Source organism: Suncus etruscus, chromosome 6 (genome assembly GCF_024139225.1).
Source record: "Suncus etruscus isolate mSunEtr1 chromosome 6, mSunEtr1.pri.cur, whole genome shotgun sequence".
Taxonomy (NCBI): domain Eukaryota; kingdom Metazoa; phylum Chordata; class Mammalia; order Eulipotyphla; family Soricidae; genus Suncus; species Suncus etruscus.
The window spans coordinates 16626099-16632768 of NC_064853.1; the positions used below are offsets into that span (position 1 = coordinate 16626099).

General features: G+C 41.8%; 1 non-coding gene across 1 annotated transcript; it reads right to left on the reverse strand.

The window, feature by feature from the left end:
- Nucleotides 1–6226: 6226 nt before the first annotated feature.
- LOC126013097 (U1 spliceosomal RNA) lies at nt 6227–6389 on the reverse strand. The gene has a single exon (XR_007497430.1). It is a non-coding gene; the product is annotated as a U1 spliceosomal RNA (small nuclear RNA).
- Between the last annotated feature and the right edge of the window lie 281 nt (nt 6390–6670).

Below are 6670 nucleotides of genomic sequence, written 5' to 3' on the forward strand. Positions count from 1 at the left end.
AAGTCAGGCCCAGTGGTTATTGGAGACTCCAAGGGCTCATTACTGAAACTTTCCCAATTTTCTTAAGGTTTCACTAATCAATGTCATATTGAACAGAAACCATCCACAAAGGTTGTGAACTTAATTTAATTTTTGATTCAGTACTCATATATTCGGTCCTAGCATTTTATTTTTGGATATGCCATCCCATTGGCTTTAAGAGATTAGAGATTGTTTGATGGTAGTTATATAAAATCTCAACACTCTGATTTTGCCAAGAGCTTAGAATTTGAAGTAATGTCAAAGACCCGAGTCTTTTCTAGGCTTCCAGAAGGATCCAGTCTGTCTGTTTTCCTTGCTGGCTCCCTTGTTATTATGCTCATCCACTAAGAATTTGCCTTCAAAAGGCATTTAATTGAAGTTCTTCAAAAACATGATCATTTAAATCGCTATTTGCTTCTCCACCATGGATTGCCAGTTTTCATTTTTCAGTGAGAAATGAATCATATCTGCTTTCAAATCCAAACCAAATCAGATAACCACTCCCAAGTCCTTATTGTTGAAAGTCTGTTGGCTATAATCATTTCCAGTTTCACAAACTGTAAGTCAGGGCTCACTCTAAGAGCAGAAAATCATTCGAGGTGTTTGAAGCATTAAAGGATTTTATGCAGGGAATTGGGTGCTTTAAAAAATGGTTGGAAACGCTAGAACAGCTGAGTCAGGAGGCTGCCTCCTAGCACTAATAAGTTCAGTGTTCCTCATCATAAGGTACTATTTAGAGATCAGGTCATTGGGGATAGGAAGTCACTCTCTCTCTGTTGCTATGGAAACTTCATTTATATCCATTAATGGATATAAATATATTTGGATTATATTATATTAATGGATATAAATATAAAGTGGACCAGGCACTGAGTCAGGTCTTCATTGCCCCTCACATGGTGTGTTGCCATGAGCTTGCTTATTAATAGAAGACAGGAAGCAGAAAGATAGTCTCTGTCCCAGACTTGGTTTCTAAAATGTTTTACAAGTTTTCGTTGGCAGAATCCAATTTGCATACAGAAGTCTAGCTGCAGCCAATCCTGAGAAGTACATTGGGAATTCAATTGATCCATGCCTTTGTACTTGCAAGGCAGAGACTTTTTACTGACTCATTCACTTTCTTGGCTCTCCTAGGTGAGTATGGTCGCTATATGATATGTAAAGAAACTAAATGCTCTTCTTTTCTCTTTACCTTGCTCTAATTTCTGTTGCTTCATGTAAAAAAAAAAAAGCTAACTATTTTTTTAATGTTTTTGGGTCACACCCAGTGATACTCAGAGGTTACTCCTGGCTATGTGCTCAGAAATCATTCCTGGCTTCGGAAACTTTAATGGACGCCCAAGGATAGAACCGTAGTTCGTCCTAGGTCAGTGCGTGCAAGGCAAACTCCCTACCTCTTGCACCTTCTCTCCAGCCCCCCAAAATGCTAACTTGTAGTTAACAGTGAGTGAAAATAAGTCTAAATAGCAAAACTAGGCTCCTCCCTTAAAAAAGTTTGTATAGGAAAGGGAGGGATTTAGGAGGTGATGATCAGATGGGGAGTTTAGAGGAAAATGGATGTAAGCATTCTTTCTATTTAGGTGTGGCAATGAGCAATTGGTAGTTTATTTAAAATAGGACCTTCACTGAAAGAAAAAAGAAACAAGAAAAGTGTTTCCCATAGAGGCAAGCTGAGAGGCAGGAGGGAAATTGGGGACATTGATGGAGGGAAGCGGACACTGGTAAACGATGGGAGCTTGAAGATTGTATGACTGAAACTTAGTCGTGAACAACTTTGTTTCTTATGGTGATTTAACAAATGAAAAAATAATTAAAAGTGGGCCAAAGAGATAGCATGGAGATAGGGCATTTGCCTTGCATGCAGAAGGATGGTGGTTCAAATCCTGACATCCCATATGGTCCCCCGAGCCTGCCAGGAGCGATTTCTGAGCGTAGATCCAGGAATAATTCTTGAGCACTGTTGGGTGTGACCCAAAAACCAAAAAAAAAAAAAAAAAAAAAAAAGTAAAAGTAAAAATCAGGTAATTTAGGGTAATTGTTCAAACAGGAAGGTAGGAATCAAGCATCAGGTTGGGGAACAGAGAGCAAAGGGGCAACTTTACTTTCCGGAGAGTCCTGCTAATTTAGACCTTGGAGATCTAACTCACGCAAAGATACTGCTAGGTATGAGAAATCAAGGAGCAGCTGTATTTGTCTAAAATGCATGTAGTCATTTTAGACAAAATGTCTAAAAGTCAAAAGTCATCTAGGATCCATTATCATGAACATGATAAGTTGTCCAGGCTGTCCCAGTCTTTTCAAATAAACTGAATTGGGGCATCTCAATTCCAAACACTTTAAACTGACTGTTGTCAGATATTTAATGTGGACAGATGAACTCCATCCTGGCTAATGTCACATATAAAACCGATGCCATCCACGTTGAGATAGCCTTCTTCATGTCTGTAAATGTGTGAAATTAACAGCCACTAGGTTGATGGACTAGCCAGGACTCATCACTGCTCCATCCCCAGTGAAGTTCTTCCAGAATCCTTCTTCTTGCCAGCCAGTAGATATTCATAATTTAGCTCTATCTGTGGTTATTGCAGGATGTTGTGTAAAGGCAAGTTATGTTTGGGTAGGAAAAAATGTCCAACCATGAATGTGTGCTTCTACTATCATATGTCTCTTAGAGTGCACATGATAGGAACAGACATTTTGGACAGATTCTACAGAAGACTGAAGATAGGTGGTTGAGGCAGAATGGAACCTGACTGCTGTCTGTACCTTGTGTGGGCTGCTTGATTAGGAGGACATTGGCAGAAGCTTTGTAGGTCAGGAACAGTCTAGCCAAGAAGCCAGTTCTCTTATGAGGCCAAAACGGTGGCACAGTGGTAGGGCATTTGCCTTGCACGCAGCTGACCTAGGACGGACCTCTGCTCAATCCCCCCGTGTCTCATATGGTCCCCCAAGCCAGGAGTGATTTCTGAGTGCATAGCAATGAATAACCCCTGAACGTCACCAGGTGTGCTTCCCCCACCAAAAAAAAAAAAAACAAAAAAAACCCCACAAACAAACAAAAAAGAAGCCAGTTCTCACTGTAGCAGCTGAGATGGGGCAGGAAAAAAGGGTGAAGCATGGGAGATTGCTTAAAGCAAAGGTGTGAAATGGAGATCCTCAGGGAAAATACAAGGATCCACAGGCCTCCTCTTTTGCTTCTTTTGTAAGTGCTGGTATAAAAAACTCGGAGGAGCCCGTGAGCTAGCATGAAAGTAAGGCATTTGTCTTGCATGCAGAAGGATGGTGGTTCGAATCTCGGCATCCCATATGGTCCCCAAAGCCTGCTAGGAGTGATTTCTGAGTGTAGAGTCAGGAGTAACACCTGAACACTGCCGGGTGTGACCCCAAAACAAAAACAAAAACAAAAACGAAACAAAAAAACTCACTTGGAATTTCCAGTTATGTTTGATTAAGTGGTGAAATAAGATGACTCAAAGTCAAACGTGTAACCAAGAGAGAAAGTTAAACATGAAACTCCCACTTCAACTAGATGAGCAAAAAGAAGAAAACAAGGAGACCAGATACTTCCAGAAACTGTCCTGTGCTGCCTCTTGCTCAGGGAGGAAGGGGCCAGTAGAAATAGGGAGGGGGGCTTAGAGTGATAGCACAATGAGTAGGGTGTTTGTCTTGCACATGGTTGACCTGGGTTTGATCCCTGGCATCCCATAGAGTCCCCCAAACCTGCTAACATAGATTTCTGAGTGCAGAGCCACGAGTAAACCCTAAATGATGCTGGGTGTGACTCCCTTAAGAAACATAAAGCAATCAAATATAGGGAGTAGGGGCTGGAGTGACAGGGCAGTGGTTTTGGCAAATGCCTTGTATGCAGCTGACCCTGATTTGATCCTTGACACCTCTTGGTCCCCCTGAACTTGGTTCCCTTAAACATGGCGTGGCATGACCCAGGAGACCCTCCAAAACCCCAACCACTGCTTGGGTGATTCAGGTGATCTCCAAGCAGGGCTTGAACAGCACTACACCCCCTTGCTCTCTTATTGAACCCATGTTCCTGCAGCTGAGAGTTACTTGGAGGAGACCCCCCCTGAAAAATAAAGGATATCAGGAACAAATAAAACCTTTAGGAAAAAAAGAGGAGGAAAGATGCAAGGGCATTGGTCTGAGGGGTATTTCCATGTCAGCAGGAACCTTGGAAGGGATTATAGATGACAAGCATGATTCTATGGGGTCAGAATATTTGTCAGATTTCTTTCCTCATGGACAAGGACAAGGCACAGGTGCATGATGGGATAGAGGTGCTGATGAGTGATAAAGAGCCTTTGGTCACAATGACACAGATGGAAAATGCTCCCAGGAGACCTTGTTGATGATATTGGGGTGTTGGAAAACTACATCCAAGGAGCAAAAGAGTCTGTGGAGCTCCCTCTCATGCATCTTAAATATTAGAAAGAGATGGGTACCCAGTCACCCAAGGGGGGAATTTTTTATGGTTGATCTGGTACCCAAACAGTAGCAAAGGCAATTTTTTATAATTATCTTTATTTAAACACCGTGATTACAAACATGATTATAGTTGTATGATTACAGTCATGTAAAGAACACCTCCCTTCACCAGTGCAACATTCCCACCACCAATTTCCCAGATCTCCCTCCTCCCCACTCCCCTACACCTGTACTCGAGACAGGCTTTATACTTCCCTCATTCATTCACATTGTTATGATAGTTTTTAGTGTAGTCATCTCTCCAACTGCACTCATCACTCTATGTGATGAGCTTCATGTCATAAGCTGCACCTACCAGCTCTCATCTCTCTTGTCTCTGAGATACTGTTAAAAATATCTTTCATTTTTCTTAAAGCCCATAGATGAGTGAAACCATTCTGTGTCTTTCTCTCTCCCTCTGACTTACTTCACTCAGCATAATAGATTCCATGTACATCCATGTATAGGAAAATTTTGTGACTTCATCTCTCCTGACGGCTGCATAGTATTCTATTGTGTATATGTACCACAGTTTCTTTAGCCACTCATCTGTTGAAGGGCATCTTGGTTGTTTCCAGAGTCTGGCTTTGTAAATAGCGCTGCAATGAATTTAGGAGTAAGGAAGGGATTTTTGTATTGTATTTTTGTGTTCCTCGGGTATATTCCTAGGAGTGGTATAGCTGGATCGTATGGAAGCTCAATTTCCAGTTTGTGAAGGAATCTCCATATCGCTTTCCATAAAGGTTGTACTAGACGGCATTCCCACCAGCAGTGAAAAAGAGTTCCTTTCTCTCCACATCCCCGCCAGCACTGCTTGTTTTCCTTTTTTGTGATGTGTGCCAATCTCAGTGGTGTGAGGTGGTACCTCATAGTAGTTTTGATTTGCATCTCCCTGACGATTAGTGATGTTGAGCATCTTTTCATGTGCCTTTTGGCCATTTGCCTTTCTTCTTTTTCAAAGTGTCTGTTCATTTCTTCTCCCCATTTTTTGATAGGGTTAGTTGTTTTTTTCTTGTATAGTTCTGTCAGTACCTTGTAAATTTTGGATATTAGCCCTTTATCTGATGAGTATTGGGTGAATAATTTCTCCCACTCAGTGGGTGGCCTTTGTATTCTGGGCACTATTTCCTTTGAGGTGCAGAAGCTTCTCAGAGCAAAGGCAATTTTTGACCACTTTCCTGGGCATGATTGTCCCTAAACTTGTTCAGAAGTACCTAGGAAAAAACCTGGACTTCTGTGGGAATGATTTCAAGTCACTGAAGTATAAACATTATCCATCCTGTTTTTTGATCCAACTGGTGCTGTTGAACCAAACCTCCAATTGTGGTGGTAAGAGGGAATTCATCTGAATGATGTGAATCATGGCCACACACTGAAGAGAAATTGTGAGCACAGCACTTATCAGATTAGGCTGCATGAACAGGAAGACCAAGATCCCAGTGCTTACCAATTAGTCATCCTATACAACATTTTTTTTTTATTTGTTGTTTTGGGCCACATCTGTTGATGCTCAGGGGTTACTTCTGGCTATGCTCTCAGAAATTGCTCCTGGCTTGGGGGACCATAAGTGAACCCAGGGGATCGAACCACGGTCCGTCCTAGGTCAGCTGCATGCAAGGCAAACGCCCTACTGCTGCACCACCACTCTACCCCCTAGACAACTTTTTTAAAAAGAGGATAGTGTCATTGTTTTTGATTAATTAATTAATTAATTTTATTTTTTTTTTAGGGGAGAGCGCGAACGCAGTCCCCACTACCACAAATTATGCAGTCGAGTTTCCCACATTTGGGGAAATCGCAGGGGTCAGCACTCCCGGAGTGCAATGGGTGAGCCTCGCCCTGGGGAAACCACCTTCGTGATCATGGTATCTCCCCTGCCAGGTAAGTATTGATTAATTTATTTTTAAATTTTTATATAATAAATTTATTTAAGTACTGTGGTTAAAAATTATTCGTGGTTGAGTTTCAGTCATAGAATGTATACTACCCTTCACCAGTGTACATTTTCCACCACCAGTGTCTCCTGTTTTCTTCCCACTGACCCTTACCCACCTGCCTCTGGGGGCAGGCATTTTACTTCTCTCTCTCTCTTTTCTTTTTTGACATTGTGGTTTGCACTATTGCTAATGAAGAAGTACCAGGCACAGCACTTTATTTCTTTTTAGCACCT